Here is a 26012-nt window from a genome sequence, read left to right as displayed (position 1 = left end):
TTTGACTGGCTTGTTCACAGACAGATCGTAAAGATGGCATACCAGAATGGATGCAATCTGTCTTTCCTTCGGGGACTCAATTAAAATTTTTCAGACCTCTTGTTTCTCTGTCACATTTTTCCAGTCTGTATCCTCCTCCCCTCTCTTATTTTGGCACCATGGATGACGGCTATGTAGAGCAGCTATTGAATAAATATCCAGCAGCAGGTGAATTTAGGGTGGATCAAAATAATGCTTAATGTTCAGTGGAAAGGAAAGTTTACAAGCTCATTTTTTAATTTCATTTTTAAAAAGTAACACTGTAAGCTGCATATTAAGTCATAACCAGGCAAGCTGTTTTTGCTCAGTGAATTCCATGTGTGCATACTCTATTGAATGTCTCTGAGGCTGTATGAAAAAATGAAACTTATTTTAGAAATTAAACTTCAAACATTTACTGCTTGATGAAAAAACAATATTTTTAATATGTATTGTCCATGCTTATAATCTTCCCCAACCAAATACATCAAGACCTGAAGAAAGCACAGAACATAAATCATTGCATTCATTACTGGCTAGCTTTAACGTTTTCCTAGTTTAAAAAGACAACATGTGTTTACCAGCTCTAAAAACAATAGCTTAGCAGAACCTTATGCAGAGCAGGCCAAATGGACTGAAGTGTGGGCCAGTGAATGACAATGTAATGTTTTTTTTTTTATTTTACCTTCTAATAAGATATGTACATAGTTATTTTTCTACATAGTGTATTTCAAAAACATGTGCTCCTTGAAGTGTTGTGTTTCACAACAGGCATTCTGTTCTGTTTGCTCTAGTAATAACTAGGATAGCACATCATATGTTTGTGTGTATGATGACCATCTGTGTTGGTCTCTGTATGTGCTTAGCAGATTTTATGAAATAGACCATTGGAGAAGCAAGTATTATTGTGAAGTGAAAATTAAATTGTATGTAATGTAATTTTAGTTTTCTGTCACCCATAGCAATCGAAGAAGTTAGATTTTACTCTGGTCAGAGACCACCCCCCTTATCTCTTCACACAGTGATGGATTTTATGTACAAATTGGTTGACTTCTGAATACAATCATTTGACCTTATCAGAGTTTTAGGGGGACAAAAAGGACTAGTAGTGGACAGGTCAGCTAAAAGGTTGCTGGATCCGAGTTACCTTTTGGTGAATCCACTCTACAAACATACTGAGATCATGGAGTAGACGTTTTAGCAGTGATGTCAGTTGTTATGTCAAGCCATACCTGTTCCTTGCCCTTCCACCAAACACACCCCGGTGTCAGAGATGATCGAGACCAATACATTTTTAAGAATTAACTTAGAAGGAGCTGGAATGTTAGATGTGTTGAAACACATTTGTGTGACTTGATGTGTTCGCACTGATCTTATTAAATCTGGCCTCAAGAATGCTTGTGTTGAGAAAGGCCTAAGGGCCAAAACGTTAATGATTTACCAAAGTTCTAAATTCACATACAGACTTGGAGACTTGCGACTTAATATGTATGCCACAAAATATTTGCAAGTGAGTGATCATTTTTCATCCCGCATGATTGAGGTCCATATTTGCTGAAGGCGTGAGTGTGTGTGTATTTATGCTGGTTCGGTAGAACAGGGCAACATACCGTGACTTTATCATGGCGCAGCAGAAACTGTATTAACAGCTGGTGAAAGATGTTTTGTCCACATTTCTCAGATTCCCCTCTGATGGAAGAACAATGGGGAAAATTGAAAGAGAAACGGATAGGATAACAGGATAATAAATAACTAAAGTGTACTTGTGAATTTAAATGGAGTTGCTGTTTATTGATCATCTTAAACCTTCTTGGAGTCATTTTCTATCATCACTTTGTAACAGCTCTGGGTTTTCCAAACTCAGGAAGTATTTCTCATCTCCATTTTCATTATGTCTAAAATGCATCTGTGTGTGCTTTTGTTTTTTTGGCTTCAGCTTCCACTCATCCCTCTTTTATCCTTGAATTCTTAACACTGATACAGATGTGGGATGTTTGTTTGCTTTTCTTCCCAAGCAAAAATTCTTTCTTCTCCTTGCCTTCTGCTTTGGTGTTACTTGTCAGGTAAATGTGCGTGCGTGTGTGTGTGAGTGTATCAGTATGTGCAGGGGGTTTTAGGAGGGGATGGGGAGCATGCACAAGTGCTAAACCAAAATCCTTGCTTGAGTGCTACTGCAAAGACCCGGGTTGACAGAGAGGATTGAGAGTGTCATCTGTGAGATTAAGTGTAATGACCAAGATTGACAGACAAGACAACATCGCACACTTACATTGACATTTACATGAATGCACTCAAAACATTCAGACAAAAATGCATGCTGGCAATTATAGAAAGGCGTATCAAAGTGTTGGGATAAGTCCCTGTTTGAATGCGTGAGAGCGGGCGATTCCATTTTCACCTCCACACCTCTAAAGTGAACCAACTAAGATTGCTTTCACTACTTTTCTTTTTTGTCCTCTCTCTTACCTTTTCCTCATCTTTGTGTGTGTGTGAATTTGTATAAACAGAGAAACTGTGCCAAAGTTGCCTTAGGGAGCTCTGTCATCTGGTGTCAGCTCTTCTTTCTCGCTTTGCATTCCCTGCAGTTGGTATAAATGGATGTTAATTTGACTCAGGAGAAGCACATGTGAGGATTTTGGAATGCTTGTGTGATGCAAGGACAAGGAATAGAATCTACAAGTTTAACAAAATCCTTGTAGGGGGGTATTTTTACCACACATGTGCACAGAGTAGTAAGTGGAAAAGCATGCTCGCAAGGGAGATGCACAAAATTGATCCCATGAGCATGCGGAGAGCTGTGACGAATTTTCCCACAACAATTGTAATTGTAATGTTCCCAAATTATTCCAAAGTTTATAAATCTGGTATTTAACTGTCACGCTGTGAAAATATTCTCCCTGAGAAATCCAAGTTTGTGTGGTTATTGAAAAGGCTTTGTGCAGTTAGCAAAAAAAGATGTTTTCTTGTCAACACCGCATTAGGACTTCGAAATGTAGAAGAACTTCAAAATGTTCTGGACTTTTGTCTGTATAAGGTCACCTTAACTGAATGCTTTGGATTGAGTGAGCTCATACCTCCCAGTCCTCTCCATTATCCACTCCAGAATGGAGTCTGTGCACCATAAATTTCAGCATCTGTACCTGCTCACATAGGACCTCCAGGACTTCCAGGAGGCTCTCGCTGACTGTGTGTGTGACACAGTAACAATAAAGCTCCCATTCATTGTGTGCATTTTGTACATTGAGGCACACAATGAATAAAGAGAAGCTCGAGCTACAAAAACAGAAAAGTAGAAATAGCAATAAAGCTTGTTTTCAAGTAATAGATTGTAGTTAGATCTGCTTTTTTTCATTTGGATGAATGATCTCTAAAGCTGCAGGAAAATCCTAGTGAGAAATAACTTTGTTCCTGCAATTCTGTTCTATACTTTTTCCTCTTTTCTGTGTAAACTTTTGACAATCATTGCATTGTGCATTGTCACCTCTATGAGCTTGTAGTGAAAGCTGTACATCCCTCATTGGAACACTGGTGCAATTTGATACTTTGTGCAGATTAATCTTAAAAATACTCATAATAATAATATAATAATACCTTTTATACTTGCATTTTAATAATTTACAGTGTGTCTGGTTCAAGAAAATACTCTGATTTGAGCTCATATGCATACCATACTGGTTGGGTTTACTATTAAGACTAAATACAGGGACAATGTATGAGGTCTCTTCTTGTGTGGAAAGATCATTTTATTATTTGTCAAAATAACTCTATATGTAAAAATGCAAAATGTGTGTTTACTAATACATACATATCAACATAAGCTGGATATATTTAGCTACAAAGATTTTTCTTACGATGAAGGAAGGAAAAATTATTGCGCTGTTTTGGTACAGATAATGTCTGAAATCCATGCGTTTCACAAAAACATCAAATAACCTTACTGGTCAAAAGATTTTGTTTGTTTTTAATCTGTACTTTTCAAGTGAGATCTTACCGTCACTTTCCAGTCACATAGCATCTGATAAGTTTGGCATGTAAAGGTTCATTTGGAACCCGTTAGCCTCTCCTGGCTTAGGTGCAGGCATTTTGGAACAGTATAAATTTGAAGCTCTTTTTTATTTTCAAGGGATGATCAACTTTCATCTTTTAATCTTCTCTTTGCACTGTGACCCCAAGTACAAAGAAAATGGGTGATTTTTGCTGGCACTGCAGCAAGCACTTTCTTTTTTTCTTCATGTGTCTGTGCAAGCTATTGACGCATTCCAAGAACACTGTTCCAGGCGCTAGGACTGTGTTTAATGAAGGCAGGGGCATGGCTTCAAAGAGCTGCAATCCAATCTATGCATGCAGAAGTTTGCACAGCACTAAAGCGAAAGACGTGCAAATAAAGACGTACACTTCTGCTAGCCGAAGCGAGCAAATTAATTTTTTACTCAGTGTCTCAACCCTCTTTAATTTGACAGTGCACGTCCTATACTTGACTGAAAAAGACATGTGTATACTCAGTAATGTAAAACCTGTGCAACTGAGCATTAAAATAACATTCATCTGTGCTTATTACTGACTTTGGCTGATGTAGAATACAAATATTGAAGGTGGCAAGTGCTAAGTTGTACAAATTATGATATTTCAGAGCTAATGAGCAAATAGTGGGAGCTGAAAAACATTAAGCTTACAGCTGAAAGACAGCTCATGTCATAAAACATTGACTTGTAATGGTCTACTTCTAAACGCAGACAGACCAAACACAATTACTCTCTTTTTTTTTTATTCAGATGCTAATAGCTTTTTCTGAGTATTTTTCCAGTACTTTTCAGATGAGAGAAAAAGGATTAATAGCTATATATATATATTTTTTTTTTTATCAAAGCATGGTAATTATTTTTCTTTGTTTGGAAATATAACACAATGAGGGCTGACCTTTGTTCAAAATCCATGCGAAACAAGTCAGCATATGTTTGAGTTTGGATGTTTTAAATGTGTATGTGCTTGTGCTTTTGCTCACATGCATGACGGTATGTCTCTGGTGTCTTTGAGGTGTGCTAAGGTGTGTCGGTCTCTTTGATGTTTGGCTAAGAGTTTATAACAGGCTTGGTTTGGAGGCTGGATATTTGCATTGCTGTACATATGTGTCTGTGTGCGAGAGGGGATGTGGTTCACCTTGCACTGGCCACCTGTAAGCCATCGAGAAAAATTAGCCTCTTTAGTCCTGATGGGATGCAGAGCAAAGAAGGAAGGGGCATGCATATGTTTTTCTGTGTGTCAGGGGGGTATGCATGGCAGATATTATGACGGACCCCTTTCAAACTGCATTCTGACTTTGCCGTTAGAGGAGAGACAAGCGTACAGCATACAATGGAACCATTTGTTTCTCATTTGTCTGCAGTGTCTCGAGATCTGTGCATGTGAGGGCGTGCACGTGTGTGTGCATTTATTTAGTCCTGGTATTCCGGCAGTGAGCCCAGCATTGCTATGACTCCACTAAACACTCACAACCTGGACTCATTACACTCAGTAAACAAATAAGCCATTGATACCAGCCAGCAAGCACCATACACACAAATGCTAACTTATGATAGTTATAAACAATAATGGATGGCCCACTAATTTTGCTTTTTCCCACTATATCCATGGCTCCTATTGGCTGTGGGGCTTGTGACTGGCGAGACTAATGATGTGGTCCTTGTGTTCCTGCTTCCTGTCCTTTGCTGGAGGACTTCCTGTGACAGAGTAATGTGGTCCTGATTACAGTCCACATCTAAGACCCCTGAAGCAGAAGTCCCTCAATACACACACACGCACGCACACATGCCTACACATAATAGATATAGAATAACCTTGTCCCCCTTGTCAGATATGTGATATCATTGACCAGGAGCAGTAAATACTGTGCATCTGTGTGTGCTTCTTTTTTTCTCTTCTCTTTACGTTTTTCTGTCTGTTTCTGCTTTCTTTTTGCCATCCCTTGTTCTTTATCCAGGAGGTTGTTTGCCTCGATGAAGGTTTGACTAATGCTGTTGTATTATCATATAAAGAACTTGCACCCTCAAAATCATTTTTGCTAGTTAAATTGTTCCTGCCCAGTGGTTCTCAATTACTTTCTGTCATGCCCCCATAGAGAACATCATGCTTCTTACACACCCTCTGAAATAAATATTGAGACTCTGATTTATCTACATCTGGAGAACCTATTGGCACCGGCATTCTGCACGCAATCGCCTAAAACAGATTCATAAAAGGCTGTTTATTCTGTTTTGAGTCTTTAAACATTTTCGTAGTTCGATTTATTGACTCTGTGACATTTAATCAAGACTGTTCAGTCTGTGTGATTCTTAAAAGGAAAAAAGTGCAAATGACACACCGAGATGTTCAATTTTAGACTAAAGGCAGTAACATACCAAACATTTTTACACTGTACACAGTGGCTGCTTGTCAGCTTTATCAGCTTATTCCTTACCTAAAAGGAATATAATGTTTTAAATTTTTTTATGAAAAACAATTACAACAATATTGCATATAAAGATTGAAAATAGTCATGACACTAAAACTATAGCTCAACCTAACTGAAATTTACTGACTAGGTACATACTCAGAAGAAATTTAAGGCAGTCATCCGGACAAACTCAACCTCAAACTCCAACCTTTATTTTGGGGTAAGGGCACTCAATTTAATTACCCAAATCTCTCTCATGCATGGCACCTATAGGGAAACTACATGTGTGTACTTCTTTTTACAATCCACCCATCTAACCATCTGGAGCTAAGTATACAAAGTGCATCAAACCTGCATTTTATACAAAGGGGTTAACTAACAGAAGTTGGCATTGCTTAATAATCGCTTACAATTGAATTTATAATTTGATAGTATATGTGTTGCAAAATCAATTGTCTTATCTTCATGGAACATCTCACGGTTTAACAGCTTCAGTCGACGGTAAAGTTGCCATTCCTCATCTGCACTCGGAAACCCCCTGCCTCCAAAAAAAAGTGTGTATATGGCCTCTGTGTGTAGAACCACTCTCCAAGGGGAAATTGTTAGCAAATGGGCTCCAACTGCTGGCCTTTTAGCTTTGCAAACACAACCCGAAGGCCTCCCCCTAAAAATCCCCTCCTCTCCATTCAACCCACCCTCATATCCATAAAAATTCACCTGCACAACAGTCACCTCTACATCTCCCTCCCTTCTACTCTCGCCTTTTTCTGTTACACTCGCACTTACTTAGACATTTCCATTGCTATTCATCATTCCCTCTCCCTCCCTATCTGTTTCTGCTTCTTCACACACAGAGGGTCGCTCCTGAGTGGGTAAATAGAGTAAATTGAGGTTGACCCCAGGGTTAGTGGAGGGCATGCTCTCTTTTCATGTCAAAGCCATCTGAAGGCTGATTGGTTGATTGCAGTGCTCTAAGCTTCCAAAAGGCTCCCTTGTGCTGCTGTAATTGCACTATCATGCACACATACACTCATTCACATACTTAACGCATACACTCAACCTTGCATATACATGCATGCAGATGTACACGCACACCCTTACAACCAAATGACTTAATTGGTGTTAATTGCATAATGACTGTAGTGAATTGGACCAGGGTCAGAGGTGACACGAGTTTGAGTAGAAAGGGGGATGGATAAAGGATGTCGGGAAATATCCATGGAAACTTGGGGGTTAAAAGCATATACATATATACGTACAGTATATATATATATATATATAAAACCAAAGTTGCCCTTTTATGCAATGAATTTAAATGTCGAGTTCTACCTATACATAGCTTTTGTTCGTACAGGGGACTTTGTACGTTTTTACGTAAAAAAAGCTTAATTGGAATCATAACCTGATGGAGTGTTGTTATGAGTGGTGTATTTTTTTTTTAGGTACAAAAATTAACCCCATATTTTTTGTTTTGTTTGTGTGAGTGTGTGTAGTTGAATTCCTTGTATAAACAACACAAGGATTCAATTCCTCCTAGTCAGCATATGTTGCTGTGCGTATTTAGCCGTACCAGTAGAGTACGTTTGCATGTGACTCCCAGGCCAGCTGAAAGAGGTCTATTGGTGAAACGTTTAAGTCATCATCATTAGAGAGTTGTTGGTCCAGAGGTATATTTTAGTGAAGGGCATAATTGGTGAGTCATAGTTCTGGGTAATCTTCTCATATTCTATGAAAATAGCAAAAAGCTATTGCCCATAATGGCCTGTTTAAGGTGGAACTTTCCCATTTTAAACACATAACATCAAGGTATGATCTGGGTCAGGACTAAGTAAAAGGTAGGAATGGTTAAGTGTAAAATGTTGGGCACACATTAGAAAGTTATTGTTAAAAAAAATAAAGAAAATCCTTAAAATATAAATAGCAGTACTATTATTGATTAAGTATTTGCTTTTTTATAGTTTTGGTTGAGTGTGTGGATATGTGCAGTGCAGCTCGAAGCCAACTGCTAGCTGCGCAAAATTATTTCAAATTATTTCTCAGGCAGAAACATGACTGCCTCTAAGGCAACCTAGGAATAATATAAGCAGAAAATGTTATTGTGTATATGCACACAGGCATTTTTCTATGTCTGGGTTCTGCCGTAATTCAGAAGGAGTGTTCATTTTGTCTGTGTTTTGTGTCTCCCACTCTGTGGGAGTTAGTGTATCCTTTATTCCTGTAGTTGTGGGAGGCAATGTACAGTGACGGAAGGTATGAACAGAGATGGTCCAGTGATGACATAGCCTTATGTTCACCTCCTCTGGACACAACACATTCAATATTAGGTCTATCCATCATGAGACGGCATGCAAGTTCCTCATGCTTCCTATAGCAAGATGTTCACTGTACATGTGGTAGGCTCATCAGTGTTCTGTTCACATGTTAATTTTTGTAGAGTCTGAATGTATTTAGTCATACACACACCAAACCTGTATTTGTGTGTGTGGGAGGGGGGGGGGAGTGAGTAGGCGGGTGTGTGTGTGGGTGTGTGTGTGTGGGTGATGGGGTGGATGGGGGGTTAAGAGGTATGGGGTTGTACTGACCCTTCTCAAGTGGTTTTACTACTCAGCTGATAGATGTATGCCTTTCCTTTGGTTTCTGAAATAGACTCCCCCAGGCTCATCTAGACTCAAAAGGAAATGCCACTCTTCTTTTCTGATGTCAGTGTGTGTTCATTCAAACATGAAAGCGTTATGTGAGTGTGATGTTGATTGTAGTGACTTTCTGTGTGCATGTATAAGTGCCTGTGTATTGCTGCTGTCATATGCTAGTTGCACCTTATAGAAACCTTGTCTCTGGGCGAGCCTTTGATCCAGTCGACAGGAGATTCCTAAAGTGTGAAGTAGCCCCGGCCAGTTTTCCTCAATGAAAGAGCAAACCTTAACCCCTGTTATTACCCCTTTTTTAAACATCACTCTTTGTCAAAGTCCCTCCATGCCTTGCTTTGCATCTCTGGCTTATTACGTTATCAGTATTCACTTGTTGCCGTGTGTGTGTATATATATATATATATATATATATATATATATATATGTATATACAGTACAGACCAAAAGTTTGGACACAACTGTGTGTCCAAAAGTTTGGACACACCTTCTCATTGAATTCAATGAGAAGGTGTGTCCAAACCTTTGGTCTGTACTGTATATATACAGTATATAATAAGCCAGAGATGCAAAGCAAGGCATGGAGGGACTTTATATATGTATAATTATAATTTCACTGAATCTCTCTTGAAAACTATAAACCACCCATGTATTCAGTTGGTACCAGCACAGTTTAAAGGTGTGCCTACTTTAATTATTCCTCTGCCACTTGGTAAAAAAGGAGCAAATGGGGGCAGGAGGGATGCAATTTATTTAAAGTTTCATCTTTAAACACTATGAGGGCTCACCTTTTCAAAATAGATACAATTTTTACTGTACAAAAACTAAATTTTGGTTGCTGGTACCATTCCTTAACTGTAGGAAACAAGCTGCTTGCAAATCAACAAATTTCATACTGGGAACATGCCAATTCCAGTGTAATTATGAACCTTGAGTGTTGACTGTCCTGTTGCTGAAATATGTTATAGAAATAAATCTGATTGATTGATTGATTTGTGGACTATTAAGTCAAACATCAATTTCAACACAACATGGCATGTGTGGATTTTTTTTTTCTCATATCACTTCCTGTGGAACCACTCGAATAGGGAACCGCTACCATCATCCAGTAAAAACATGGAGATTGCTGCTAGCTAAATTTTTGTTGTTAATATGGGCATTCTAGTGCTGTTTTAAGATGGGTTTGAAAAGAACGCAGAAGTACGTATTAAGATTTCAATGTCTTAACTGCTTTAATATCAAATACAGTCATTGTATTTTTTAGCCCCAACTATCTGGTTCTTTGAGAAATGAAAAACAAAACTCAGTCCAAAACTAGCTACTCACATTTCTGTTGATTTTATTGTTTTCCATTTTTCTTTTCTTCTTAAACAGAAATATTATTTTTGGGTATGCTTTGCTAGAATTCCAGTTCCCTGGACTGTAAATTTATGTTACGATTCTTTTCCAAGGCTGGTTACCTTACGTTTTATTGTAGGAGTCTTGATGATGTGAATTACATGTCCAGCAACTATTTGGGTTAACTTTTTTTTCAACTCAGTATGCAGACTTGGACAGCTGTCACCCATTATTAAGGCAAAGTGGAAGAGAGATGTCAGGTATGCCAACTGAGCAGAACCACTCAAAGATGTGGAATAATGTGAGTGATAGTTGAAAGTCACAGTCTGTGACCTGAGAAAGCTGCTACTAAACATCAGCACATGACCTTGCTTGGGAGGCCTAAAGCTGATACTGTTCCCAGCACCGCCCAGACTAAGTGGAGTTCACACAAAATCCTGTGCAAACACACACATGGCAACATTTCATACTGCAAATTTTATGAGTTACTGGAAGTCTGCACATACTTCACTGACACACTTTTCTGCAGGTCATCAAGTGTGACCTGTCAGCATCTCTCTCTCTCACTCTTCTTGTTATTTCCTTTTTAATATAAATTATCTTTTTTTCTCTGAATATCAATATGATGTTTGGAACAGCATGTCATATGTTTGTTTTAGTTATCTGCATTAAAGGAGCCAGAACTGAAAGGAGATCCCAAACTTAAGTGGCAGTCAATATTTCCACATCAGAAACTTTCATAAACACAGTAAAGACAAGTTTACATACATTGCAGTCTATGTTCCACTCTATATCATTTTTGGCTATCATAACAAAGACGTATGTGCTGAACCAGTGCATCATAACCTGATGCTGTAATCCCACAGCTAGACAGCAAATGTTAAGCATGAGCCCCTGCACTGTCAGTGTGGATGTCTCTATCAGTGCTTATTTAATGCGTACAGGGTGTTTGGGGCAGTAAATATTACGGGACTATGAGTCGTTTTGTCAGAACCAATGAGGAATATTTACTTTCTCCCCACAGGCAGAGCCAAAACTGTCACACTGAACGATGCTTATTTATGATCCTCAGCATCTCCCCTTAGATTTTCGTAGGCAGAGCTTTCAATATCTTCATAGAGTGCTCCAAAGGGTTATTAAAGGTTCAAGATGACTGTGGACAGAGAATTAAGAATTTTAGATCTTCTAAAAATTTATGGCAATAGGGTCACGGCACTTTAGAGACTCTTTATTGTTCAGATAATTACCAGAGCCAATTATAAGTGGCTCTGATAATTAAACTATTGGTAGGTTTAATATTTTACCACATTCTGTCAGGAGCCACTGTTGCCTGTTTTTTCCTAATTCTCTCATATGGTTTCTCTTATACCTTTATCTGGTTCCTTCTTTACCTTTTTACTCTGTCAAACTTTACAGATAGATGTAGACTTTTCTAAAACTAATGCATGGAAGTTAAAGTCCTAAAACTTAAAAATATTAAAGTATTTCTTTGTTCTTTGCCTCATATGACAAAAACGGATCTTTTTGAGATTTAAAATCTACAACAGACAATTTTATATAACAGGTAGTATGACCTGAAAATGAGTTTCCATATAACTACCAATTTAATCTGAAGTAATTTTCAGTTTCTGTAAACTACCTAAAGGTAGCAGTACAAGTGGTGGTCAGTGTTTCCAGTTTATATCAATGATACAAAACAAGATTGCAGTTTAAGAATGTAGAATAACAGAACAAAGAAAAATGGCTTCTCAGATAAATTGTAAGTTATTTCCAAGCACGATGCACTCATGCATTTTGCGACAACAGTATATTTGACCAGTCAGAAAAAAATGTTTACCAAGAGAGATGTCAGAAGTCAGTTACAAAGCATCATGTTTAAACATTTGAAATTGTACACCTTACGGTGTTTAAAATGCATTTTAATTTTCCATAGTAGGCCTTCAATTACATTTAGTTCCATCTTATTTTATTTTTTACATTCATTAATTCATTCCTATTTTCAGTAATTTTTTAGCAGTAGTAGTAGTTTTGACAATTAAAATCAGAGAATTATGTCATCCACAACGAGGTTTTTCCTGGGAAATGATCTATTTAATCAATTTTTATCTAGAAACAGGGATTTTAATAGTTTTCTGAAACCCTATGTCAGAAACGTATACTGTGTATGTAAGAATGTCTTAAAGTTAGGGAACCACAGTTTCATGCAAAAGTCAAAAATCATCACCTTAGTAGATAAACTTATATTTCACTCTTCTAAATTATGAAGTTAAGTCATTTAAATTATGAAGTTGAATATGAATATTTTTTTATTCGTGTGTGCATTAAATTTAAATATATTTATTTTTAAAGTACTAATAGTTTAAAATTATCTCAGAGAAATCTGAAGAAACCATGAGTAGATACCATAGTGTTAAAGATGTTTAAGTATAAGAAGAGGCCTATTTGATGACAGATAGGACAGAGGTGAGGACATAACGGTGTGTGTATTTCACTTCTTTCAGGGAGGGATTTTTTTATATTTTACATAACTGATGGTGAAAAAATAAACTTTGACCAAATTAAGCTTTACTCTTAAATTTTACCGGGGGTGCTTTTTTAAGTGTCATATGAAAAAGTTAATAATGTTAATGAAAAAGTTATTAAAATCCTACAATTTTCAGCTATTTTAAGTTTGTGTGCAAAAAGGTATTCATTTCCTAGATACACATTTCAATTGAGGTGCAATTCTAAGAATGACCAAGTTAATAAGTAGCTGCCTCGCATATTTCTTAGACATTCTTTCCCTTTTTGCTCTAGTAAAGAGATTTCTAGTAGACCACCAGGCATTGTAAAAACCTCCCTCTTTGTACCCCGTGTATATCCTATATGTCTCATGTCCTAGGGCTATGCTGACCTCAAGAGCACCAAACAGACACAGGCGACATGATTGGTTCTTCCTGAGACTGGACTTACCTAGCATTAAGCACCATGGAGGAGCTCTGCCAAAAGAAAGACACTCACCCCACTCAACAACAATTTTTTGCTCCGTCTTCTCTGTTTGCTGAGACAACTTTTAAGTGTGATTTAATATGGGAAATAAATATCTATGAAAATCTGCACTAAAGCTAATGTGAGAAAAACGGGCACACTAATGCTAAAAAGAAATTACAAAACTGAACAAGAGGCATTCAGGTTCTTCGAGAATGGGCATATCCTTCACTGTTTGATGACCAAACACAAGCTGTAGCTGACTGTGTGAAACTCTGTCTGAACTTGTTCACCTGAAATACCTGGAGCTCCTGAATAGACATTATTATCAGATTTTCTTGGCACAGCTGTTTCACACACCAACAAGCCTGATACATACATTAACAAAATAAGTATGGCTTATTTGAGAGTACAAAAGCACATTCTTTTTGCTTTATTAAAGAAAAATATATGTTTAACTCAGCCATCCAAAAATATGTTTCTAGTCCACTCCTTACTCTTTTGAATCACATACATTTTGCTCAAATGCAGATTTAAAATTGTATTGAATCAATTTTCATAAACCTTGCTATGCATTTTTGTTCCCCATTTGAGTACCAGTTTATGTCATGGAGGGGCAATAAGAAAAGAAACTGAGCTGAACAGTGGGCAGTAAAGAGCACATGGATAAACAGTGAGTCTGTGGGCAGTTAAAGAGAGGAAGCAACTAGTTGGGTCAGGAGTGAAAATGAATGGGTCAGTGGAGTTGATGTCATCTTTAAAAGACATCAGGAGGAGGGTGAAGAGTTAATTGCACCCAAGAAAAGTGACAGTCTCTGCCAAACTCCCATGTAGCTAAGGAAGCACTAAAAGATAGAAAACAAAAATACTGAAATACATTTTCATTCGCTAATGTTATTTTTATTTCATTCCATGCTTTTTTCACTTTGTTGCTCAATGCACATGAAGGCATATATACTTCATTATAAATGTATTTATGTAAACCTAACTGCAGTGGATGCACCTCAGGGTAGTGGGTCAAACCATCAAAGCAATCTGAATGCCACCATGCACCTATAACACTGCCCCACCACTGCCACTCAGAGTTTTTCCCTTGTTCCAGCAGTACCCACATAAGAGTGCGCCACAACTCAACTTGCATCCTTTTTTTTTTTTTCCTACAAATGGGGGCAAGAGGCTGTTACCGTGTCAGTCGGCATTGGCCTTTTATCGAACCATCAGGCTACCCTCAGATTCTCTTTCCAGATGGAGGTGAGATAGGGCTTCAGAGGCCCGGACTCCCGCAAACTCTGAGAGCATGGAGGCCTCTCCTGATCTCCTACCTGATGGTGATGCTTTAATGTGGGTTCAGGTTTCACTTTTCCCCCCCTTCACCCACTCCCAACTCCAACCCCCGTCCGGCTGGGCCTGCGCTGCTTTCAAGATGCAGGCATGTTTGGGCCTCTTAATGTAAGGCCCTGGTTCTGATGGGCCGCCACTGCTCTATGTCAAGGTTAAGCTCTAGGTCAAGGTGTTGTTATGGAGCACAAACTCCCTGCACTCCCTATTAAAACCAGGTACAGCGCTAATGTTGTTTAAAATGTTAACGTGAAAGCAGCTGGCACACAGCAGAACTCTTGACATTTTCCTATGGAAAAAAAACAACATTGTCAATCACACATTCTCTTTCTTTTCCTCTCCGATATATCATTCCAACAAAAAAGCTTGCAACGCTAACAGTGAGATTAGTTAGGGAAAGAATCCTGAGAGCTGAGAAAGAGATCAAAATCTTGGAGCAGGAGAGCTAGATCTTTAAGCATCTGTTGTTTCACAAATTCAATGTTACCTGCAAGGGCATTCTGCAATTTTATGAAGAACACACACATTTATGTGTGGGAAGAGCTGCTAAGATATGTGAAAGTAACCTTCACATTAGCAGCAGGTTCAGCAGATTAAACCCGTCTCATTTGTATACTGACACACCTTGGCTGGAATCAGGGAGCTAAGCACCATTCTGCACAGTTCTCCATCATTCCTCAAAGGATTAGGGACAAAAAAGGCAGACAGACAGAGGAATATGTTGGAGCAGGGAGTTGTTCTGCTGTTCCCCCCAGCTAACACAATATTTACTGATATTAGGCTGAAATAAAAAGGAGTTTTAAAATGCAATGTATTTTCTCCATTTAATACAAGATCCCAGTTAATGTAGCACAAGGACATAATGAAGCACTGTTCAAACAAAATAAAAGCTAAGAAAAAGCGTAAGCACATCTTACTCACTAAGAGATGGATTCTGTCACTTGATGTAAAGTTAATCAGATTGATACACAAATATATACTTCTTCCAACAACAGTGCACACCACCTAGTGGTGTGTGAACCAAACACACTTCTGGTTGTATTCAGGAATGAACTGTTGTGAGTGAAACGATACACCAGCAACTGTTTATGTTCACTGACTCACTCTTCTGAAGGATTGCTGGAGAAGAAGATCAACACTCAAGTATAATTTGGGGCATGACTCCCCAACGGCTACAAAATGTGGTGATGATGTTTTGTCTGGGGTCTACCTTCGTGGCACTGCTAGAAAGCCATTACGGATGGTGTTAGTAGGCCTCCTCATGAAAACCCTTAAGCATCTGTGAAGCTTGCTCACACTCGCTTTAACCAAGTATGTGTTTATTCAGATGAAGGAAATTATGTAATTAGCCACTGAGGAATTGTTTTCTTCCACTCTTTACCCCTCTGTCTGTATCTTTGCACTGGCTCCATCTCTGTTCAAGTCTGATGACAGCGGGAGATGGTTCCCATTTAACCTAAGCCACACCCTTGCTCAGCTCTGTCATTAATTGCCATCAGTGGAAGAAAGCTCATGCTTGTCGTGCAGATCCGTTTTAGTTGTTGAAGAGCAGCTTTGTTGAAGTTCAAAGGGGGAATTTGAAAGGTAGATTTACGGGTGGAAATGGAGGCTCTGGGTGTGTGTGTGTGTGTGACTGTGTGTTTTTTTGGGTAGTAGGGGGTTGTGTCAAGCTGAGTTAGGTGGGCTTGTGTGCCGGGAGATGGGTTCAGGGGTACACATAGGCAGTATCGGTGGCGAAGGAAGGGGGGTGTGGACCTGGCATTATGCTCTCTAATTCCAGCAGGCCTGGAGGCCTGGAGCGCTAAGAAGGGCCTCACTGTTGCTCTCTGGATCAGCCAGGTATTGCTTACATAAAAAGCAAGTGAAAACAGCTGTAGGGATAATTAGCTTGATTCTCCATTACATGCCATGAGGGCCAATAACTAAAAAATGGAGTTTTGTTTGGGTTAGGGCTGCGCTTCAACCAGGAGGAAGTTGTAAAAGTCAGGCAGAGAAAAGAAAGAAAGAAGGAGAAAAAAGGTAAAAATTGTGGGATGAAAGAATGAGCTCTTGAAGTAATTGTTGCAGAGAAGATATGTTGTTTCTGGGACAACTTGATGTGCAGGTTAGACTTTCAGAATTACCGTATAAACACAAAAAGGGAGGGATATTTGCATAGATCAGTAAGAAAGTCAGCTCACTTTTTAGGCTGTCCCTCTGTTACACAGTACTTCACTCCCATTTTTTTTCCTCTTCCTCATTCCATCTCCTGACATGTTTAAGACTTCTCTGTGCAGTAGAGAGAGCTGAGTAGAGGCCTGAATCTTTGTACTTGTAATTGAATTTGGTGTGTTTCTGCTTTTGTATCTGTGGGAGTTAAAGAATATTAAAACACAAGGAAAATTCAAGCAAAGATGGGATCACTCAAACATTGGTGGTCCCCAAATACAACACTGATCACATTAACAGGCAGTTTCTGTCAGTAGCAGTTGAAAGACAGGACTCACATTTCTCGTAACATCAAGAATGTGCTAACTTTGATAAAGGACACCAACAACCAGTCAATGCATTTTTAAAACTCCAGTTCTAAAATTTCTCATTATTTGTCATTAATAAAAAATGGATTAGTATTAATTAAGCAAGCTATTGCATTATATGCATTTGTGCAATTTTCCACTAAAACTATGAACAGTGTTTCTGACCCACTTTTTAAACACTATTGTTGTTTACATTTTTCAGATGGTGTTAATGAATCTGACTTGACCACGGTGCTGCTGGTAGCATCCAAAGTTCACTTGGTGTGAAAAGGGTTCACAAATACGTTAAACATACAGTATGTTGATGAAAACAGATTTAGCACATTTTAGAATGGTGCCGTGAGGAAATCTATTTATAGCGGGTCCCATTCTTTATCTCAGAAACAATGTGATTTGAATACTTAAACTTAATTTTTGAATACAACAGTGGGGAGATGAAACATTACCAAAAGAGATGTATTTAGTGTTGCAATGGCCTGGCTCCACCCTGATTCTCTACTTGTGGAAAACCAAACTGGTTCTTTTATACTACCAGTTAAGAACTGAAAATAGCACTTTCCCAAGTTAAGCACTGGAACCACTTTAGTGGAAAAATGTCCCATCTTTTACTCAACTTCTGGTTTCCACTCATGATAATCATCAGAATCTGCAAAGAACATTCTAAATATGTTCATAATTTCTTTGTCCCTAAACACAAGTTCAACAATTATTAATATGAGAAAGGCTTCACCTCATCTGATCCCACCATCAAGCATGCAGAAAGTGGAGGAGGAGGCAGGAGCAAGGCGAGGGCTACATAGGGAGGAGGAGATAGGAATGGCGATTGGAGTTGAGGGAAGAGAGAGACAATGTATTTTGCCAGGTAGTATGCTTCTTTTCTGACAGAATTGTTTCTCACAGTATTAATTATTAAAAATAAAATATGATGCTAGAACAAAAATGCACATAACTTGACCTACTTGGTTTTATTTATAACAGACAAGCAACACGTATGCCTACTGCTGCTAAAATAAAGTTGTGTGTTAGTCATAAAACAGTTTTATCAATAACATTCGTTGATTGTCCATTTTTGTTACTTGAAAAATGTTCATACAGCACCTTTTGCTTACTAGTCTATTTGCAGCCAGCTGACCGATTCTGCATTACTCTATTCCTCAGACAACCCAGAGAAAATACTGATCACTTTTTCTGGCATTTCATCAAAAGTACTTTAAAATTTAGAAATGCTATTGTAGAAAATTTAAGAAGTTTTGAAATGGCACTAAAAAAAACCTCACACCTGTCACACGCAAGACAGGACTTGCCCTCTCAGCACTAACACTTGTAATTCTTAGTTTCTTAGTTTGATTCCACTGGTTTTAAACCCAGCAGATGTTCACACTTATATCTTAAAAAGGAGCAAATCGATATAATGCCCTCATTGTGTTCTTCAGATCATGTAGCTGCCTTCCTTACTGCTGCCTTTAACACTCAATGGTGCAGAAAATTGTGGACTGTGACCTTTTGGCTACAAAGGCCTTGATGCCGATTTGAGATGCCGTTTGGAGGGGCTGTATAGATCTGGCCTGCAGTTTAGGGAAAGTCTACTGAATATTTGAAATACAAAAACAAGGAAATGTTGAAGTTTTGACTTTGATATTCAACTAATGTTTACATTTGCTGGGTCATTTCTGCTATTTTTCAACTTTAAGCACCTTTTGACTACATGTGCTTCCACAATCAGCAAAGGCCTATTGAACTAACAGGATTCTTAACAGTTAACAAGGAGTAAAAATGGCTCCAAGTTGCCATATCAGAAGAACTGAGCAAGGTGGTAAAACAACAAACAAGCCTGATGCGCTTGATTGGAGAATTTCAACAACTGAAAGCAACTACCAAAGAAAAGAATGAGGAGATAGAAGAGCTGAACTTAAGACGACATACCCACATACGCAAGAACAGCAGCAGAAGACAATAGAAAAGATGCACCACCAGATTAATTACTTTCTTTTGAATAGCAAGGCCTCAAGTTCAACAGTAAATGCATTTTGCTGGTAGTTAAGAAAAAATAAAGTAAGAAAGCCAACAACTGTAAGTATCATTACAGTTGTTGGCTTTCTTACTTTAATTTTTCACAGTAGCCATTACAGGATTGTTATGGCTATTGTGAAAGAAGTAATTTATAGTATTATTAAACCTTTCAGCTATATTTCTAACAGATTCAACGAAGTTTTTCCTAACAAAATGAGAATAGCTGAGGAGTTTCCAGTCCATAAATGTGGTGACAAGCAAATATTAAATTATAGACCGATATTAGTGCTACTACATTTTCCCAAAATTTGGGAAAATATATTCACAAAAAGTCTAGACTCCTTTCTTAGTAAAAACAATATACTGATTGAGCACCAGGACGGTTTCAGAAACACTTAACCACAAAACTTTAACTGTGATGGAGTTTGTGTAACACATTGCTGCAGTAGTTGACTAGAAACTTAATTTTGTTTAAAATAAAATATTAAATAAGTGTAAAAGACTTGCATATGATATACTCCTCCTTGGCTAATTCCTGTTTGTCATATTGCTCAGAAATTTGGGGAAATCCAAGTAAAACAACAATTGATATATTAAATAAGTTACAAAAATGCTTTATTAGTCTTATTAATAATGTTGGATATTGTTAACAAACTTTTTATTCAAAGTAATACTTTAAAATTCAAAGATACTAAAAATAATGTCTATGACATTGAACCTTCTGGTATTCAGAAATTATTAAAGTTGATAGAGAATAACTATAAATGGTGAGGTTTGTTAATATTTGAACATGCTAAAGAAAAAATTAGGTAAAGTCTAAACGTGTTTCAGTTGTTGGTGTAAAACTGAGATGAATTGAATGATGACCTCAAAATATGTTCTTTCTTGGTGAGCCTTAAGAGACCATTAAAATGTAAAATGATAAAAGCTTGTAATTATGTACAGTACAGACCAAAAGTTTGGACACACCTTTCTAATTCAATGGGTTTTCTTTATTTTCATGACTATTTATAAGGCAAGAAATCCCACTTATTAACCTGACAGGGCACACCTATGAAGTGAAAACCATTTCAGGTGACTACCTCTTGAAGCTCATCAAGAAAATGCAGAGTGTGTGCAAAGCAAAAGGTCGCTACTTTGAAGAAACTAGAATATAAGGGGTATTTTCAGTTGTTTTACACTTTTTTGTTTAGTGCATATTTCCACATGTGTTATTCATAGTTTTGATGCCTTCAGTGTGAATCTACAATGTCAATAGTCATGAAAATAAAGGAAACTCATTGAATTAAAAGGTGTGTCCAAACTTTTGGTCTGTACTGTATGTAAGTAATGTATGTGCATCGATGTATATACATGCATATTTAAATATAAATGTGTGTATATGTAGGTTTTAGGCTGCTGAGTTAATTAACAGTTTAAGCATGAGCTTAATCCTAGTCTATTCCTTTTTTGGTAAACTATGGATTTGCAAAGTACTGTAGTATTTTGTTTTCTTCATGTAATGTTGTTAATTTACCAAAATAAAGTGAAAGTAAAACTAGTTTCACTTTTTAAAAAAAAGGTCTTTGCCATCTGAGGAGGCAAAATTTTCCATGTTGTGCTTTTTGCTTTCCCAGCTGATATAAAATGCTTTTCTTTGTCACGTGTCTCTCTATGCCTACATAATCAAGTCCAAAAATGTCACACGTAACCTCTAAAAAACCCAAAATTTCATACGATTTTAACACTCTGTCACAACATGCTGACATGTAAAATAATCATAGGTCACTAAGCCTATGACCACATGGCAACACACTTCCTCATAAACAACACGAGTGCAGGCGTCACATGTGAGTTTGTGTAGTGAATGCATCTGTTGTGCGGAGGTAGAGAGGTGCTGACAGAGAAGAAAGAGGAGCGGCCTTCAAACACATCCACAGGCAGGTTGTGCTCTGTATTACGGCCTGCTAGGGGTCACATTTGTTGATTCTTGGGCCTCAGAATCATTAATTTAAGGGCAGTCGACGGCAATGAAACCTGAGAATGGTCACCGAACCAAATTCACACACACACACACATAGACATATAGCTGGTGACACATACATGCATGGCGTGTGCACATACACACACGAACACTATACGATGCATAACAAATGATGGCACTTTAATTGCTACAACTGTTTATTTACCTCTGCATGTAATGGATGATCCCTCTTTGCCTAGTGGCCAATCAGACCAAAGCAGGAAGAGAGTAGACACATTCCTTACAACTTGTGCCCAAAGTTCTTTTTGAGTACAACACACATTAGACAAATAAGCAATATGGCTTTACAAAGTTCCCTATCTTTGTGCTTCGTCTATAGTTTTATCTGTACATAATTGAAGCTCTTTGCAAACAAAGTTTACTTTAGTGCTTTCACAATACCCACTGTGAGTGACTGATGATAGCATCTTCAGTGATTGGTGGTTATTTTGGGGACTGTTTGCTCAGCCAATGAGGCGCCCCAAGCAAACTAGACATGTATCATTGTTTCACAGCCCTCAGGAAAGAAGTGACTTGTTGCTGACTGCTGTGCAGTCTGAATAACAGAGACATTCCAATAATCTCTTTTCCCTGTTTTTTATTAATGAGAATTTAATATTTGGGCAAATGCATGTAGATCATTCGTAGGAATCTCTGGAGACTCAACAGGATGTTGAGAAATTATCAGCTATAGCAAATGGACAACTGTCCACACAAAACCAGACAAAATAAAGACTAACCACTCTGTTTATCCAAACAAGTACACTGTGAAGAAACTAATTTCTGTTTTAGGTGTTTTTTTTGTATTTCACTTTTACTAATTCTCTTTTTTCTCAATGTTTCTTTCAACAGATGCATTTGGAATCACAAGATTGATTAGCTTCAGTTCCCAGGACCAGACGATTTGTCTTTGTTTTCAGACCCCATTAATAAAGCACAAAAGTTCATCAGATTGGGCTTTTAAATGCTTATAAATTACGTCATTGATACAGGTCACATTCGTGGACAAATGCAGTGCTTTGCTGGGCACCCAAGCTCCTAGTGGATGAATCTCATACCGCAGCTCAATATTGGCAAGTTTGCTCCTGCCTTCAATTTCTGGGCTGTTTTCAATAGACTGGGAGCTGGATTCATTTTGCAGTGCTGTGGTGCAACAGAGGCCTGACTTCATAGTAACGAAGAGTCACAACAGTGTTGACGACTGCAAGCAGACTGAAGCCGAGCCAGATACGCAAGCCCTAGATCCATACCTGTTCAGGTTTATGTTTGCAGGCTTGTGTTTACTTCTGGAGCTAAATATCAGACTTTTGTAAATATGACAACATGGACCTCAAAATCAACAACCCACTAAGACCTCCTCAATGTATGGTGCCAAAGGAATTGCCGCAGTCCATTGGGATAAATAAAAAAAGATGAAACACCAACTGATTCAACTCTTATCCAAGACTTTCAACACTGAACGATCTTAGTGTCTTGCAAAAGTAGTCATGCCCCTTTGGAACATAAAACACTTCCGTCATGTTACAACCAAAAGCTTAAATGTATTTTTTGGGGAATTTTATGAACCAATAAACATTTTTTTTTTTCTTTTTTGGTAGAACCAATTTTTGCTATAATCACAGCTGCAAGGCGTTTGGAGAGCCTTTGTGATATTGAATGTCTAGTCTTGCTACAATCTCACAAATGGATTTAGGTCTGAACTTATGTAGCGTTAGTTTTCTAGTCCACACAGAACTGTGCATATTGGCTTCAAAATTCTGTTTAATCTCCCTTGACTAAAGCAAATGACATCATATTTGCTCTCTGCTTCTTGGTTTGTGGCAAACACACCATTGTCGGTTGGTTCTTAACATATAATCCCAATAAAAACAAACTAAACTGTGTTAGTAACATGATGAAATGTTAAAAATGTTCAAAGGCTATAAATAATTTTTTTGAGGAAAGGCGTAGTAAATCTACTGCACAGGCATTAAAAGAAGTGAACCTTGATGTTCCCATAGAGAAAATGAGAATCCACTTATACTCAATCAAAAAGTCAAAACCTTAGTTTACAGTGAAGAAAAATGCAGTGTTTTTCTCCTTATTAATGTGTTCTGTTTGGTTTTCTGCAACTGAAGCATCTGAGTGCCACTCTTATTCTTTTCTTCTTTTTACATCTGCTGTGTGTCTTATACTGAAGAGTGATGTATTTATTGTCTATTTGATTTTGTGAATTTCTGTGACTAATCTAACAACACTGAAGTGACTTGCATTCCAAATAACTATTAATTTTTTCACTGTACTAAAAGTTGGTTTGAAGTGACAATAATTGCTGTTTTGTTGTGGACTCAGCAGCTTCACAGTGTGTAAATGACTGAATATGTCCAGTGTATGTGTAGGCGTGTGGGGGCGTGTGTGTGTGTGTGTGTGTGGTTTGGTCCTGCTCACTCAGTTGTGACTGTGAAAGTCTGGGGGTAACAGTATTCACCCTTGGCTCATTCCACAATGTTTGGCAGCTTTCAGTTTGTTCACATTGTTTGAATAAAACTTTTAACTTAAGTGGCAACATGTGTTTTTAACAGAATGACATCAGAAGCTTTGTTGGTAAATTTCATCACGGAGTTCAGCATTTTTCACAGAATTAAAATATCGTCACCTCCAATGGCAGCTACAACAATGGCCTGCTGCACAGGCTGAATAAAAAAACGACAAATTCTTCCTAGTTTTCATGGTCTACCAATTCTCTCTCCTTCTCCCTCATAAACTCAGCCAGATGTTGCCCAGTTTTCTTCCTCAGGCAACATGGGGGGATGGAAGGGGACGTAGTGAGTTAGGGAGGTGGAAGAGAGAGGAGGGGCAGGGGGGATCCTGAAATGTGGCTGAGCATGTTTTAAGTGTTCTCTGATGCAGTCACGGCCCCCTAGCATCCAACATGGCTGGAACCAAAACTATGGAGTCATGAAGGTTTGTAAGCACTTTATGCTAAATTTCAAATGCTAATAAGGTTTCTGTTCTGTAGAGATCATTCTTAGGTTCTTTGTGAAAAATCGGTTGCTTTTCCAGTTGGCAAATATGGAAAAGCAACAATGATCATTTTCACTCACAGGAGCAAAAAGCGGTACTTACTCTTTCCAGCAGATCTATAGTGACAGGTTTTTAACATGACCTTTTGACATGCAACCCTATATTTTGCGAAAATTGCATATGGAGCATTAATAAAATGATAAAAGAAATCATGCACTTGGGTAAATTTTGATTAAAAAAAAATGCATTATTTCTAAACCCATTTAAAGAGGCTATATTTAAAATTAGTATTAGTAAAATTAGTAAGCATCTCAAAAAACCCATTAAATTCTGTTTTTTTTTTTTGTTTGTTTTTTTAGATGCCTGCAGATCACCTTATTTTGCATTTAGCACTGTAACATGCTGTCTGATCACCATCTGAGCTACGATGTCATAAATTGTTTGAACGTATCAAAGTTTCTACAGATATTTACTATATCCCACAAAAGTCTTGTATAATGCACCTATGCATGACATGGAATAAAGTTAACTGAGGCATAAATATCACAACAGTGATTGAAAGACATCACTGCATCATGCAGATGTTCAGCTAATCTGGAGACAAGCCATCACTTGCTTTCTTAATAATTTGGCAAACAATTATTGAGCAACTTGGAGGCACTCATAAAGCAGTTGACCCTTTAATGTGAAAAAAACCAGCAAAGTCATGAATTAGTAATCTGCCCAGTCGTGACACACAAGAACCTCTTTGTATCACTCCATTGTTCTCTGTATACATACACGTTTAACAATGGGAGCGCATGAAAAGCAGCGAACAAACATCAAAACATGACAGAACTTGATGTTCCACAGAATAATTCCACGTCTGGCATTTTAGAAAAGAAAAAAGAACACCAGTATGCCTGGCAAAATAGAAAAGTTTGACAGGTGCATAACTAAAGGTGTGTAAAAGTTTAGGTTGTGGACATTCATGCAATCATGTTGTCGCAGCAGATTTTCTGTTTATATTTGTTGTACCCAACAAAAAAAAAAACAGATTTGTTTTTTTATGGATTTGTAAAAAAATGTGCATCATCTGTCACCATAATGAATGATTATGGTGTTGTATCATACTTATCAGGATTCTTGTGGTTCTGCTGTTCTCAGTGCTTGATAGGTGCCTTCAGGTCATGCGTATTGTTTGGGATTGTGTCTCATCTTCTCTTCTATAGAATCTCTATGGGGTCAGATGGGTTTGCTGGCCAATTAAGCACAATAACACCATTGTCAATAAAACCAGTCTTTGGTCATTTGAGCAGGTGGAAAATGAAATCAACATGTTTATGAAGCTTAGCAGCATGAGGTACTCTTCCCCTCCTGCTGCTGATCTAACACCATTTGATACAAAATCAATTGAAAATACTCATCCTCCATCTCAATAAATTTGAATATTATTAAAAGTAGTTTTATTTCAATAATTTAATTCAAGAAATCTAATTTATTGGATATTGAAAGCTGAATGTTTGTTTCTAATAAAAATAGAATGTGGTATAGTGACAACAAAAACAAAAATGTAAAAAGATTTGTAATAAAGAAATGCTGTGGTATGACCTGCATCATGCAGATGCTATGGGGCCATGGCTTATAGTCATTTGGAAGACAGCTGACCTATCACTTGTCCCTGAAACAAGCATGGACACAACAGTCAAGAAAGCAACATCACAGAAGATAAATATTAAGAAATTAAGCTGTTAACAGTGTGTTAT

At 37.7% G+C, this 26012-nt stretch overlaps 1 protein-coding gene across 1 annotated transcript in view; it reads left to right on the top strand.

Annotated features, from left to right (window-relative positions):
• Positions 1-23809, top strand: part of LOC116727858 (ELKS/Rab6-interacting/CAST family member 1-like) — a 163397-nt gene extending 139588 nt beyond the window's left edge. The window contains exon 20 of the mRNA XM_032575516.1: positions 22117-23809. The gene's annotated coding sequence lies outside the window, so the exon portion shown is untranslated. The remainder of the gene's footprint in view (positions 1-22116) is intronic.
• Positions 23810-26012: the final 2203 nt, after the last annotated feature.

The sequence above is a fragment of the Xiphophorus hellerii genome, chromosome 1 (genome assembly GCF_003331165.1).
Source record: "Xiphophorus hellerii strain 12219 chromosome 1, Xiphophorus_hellerii-4.1, whole genome shotgun sequence".
Classification (NCBI taxonomy): domain Eukaryota; kingdom Metazoa; phylum Chordata; class Actinopteri; order Cyprinodontiformes; family Poeciliidae; genus Xiphophorus; species Xiphophorus hellerii.
The sequence above is the reverse complement of the archived record's forward strand: the minus strand, read 5'-3'. Positions and strand labels throughout refer to the sequence as shown.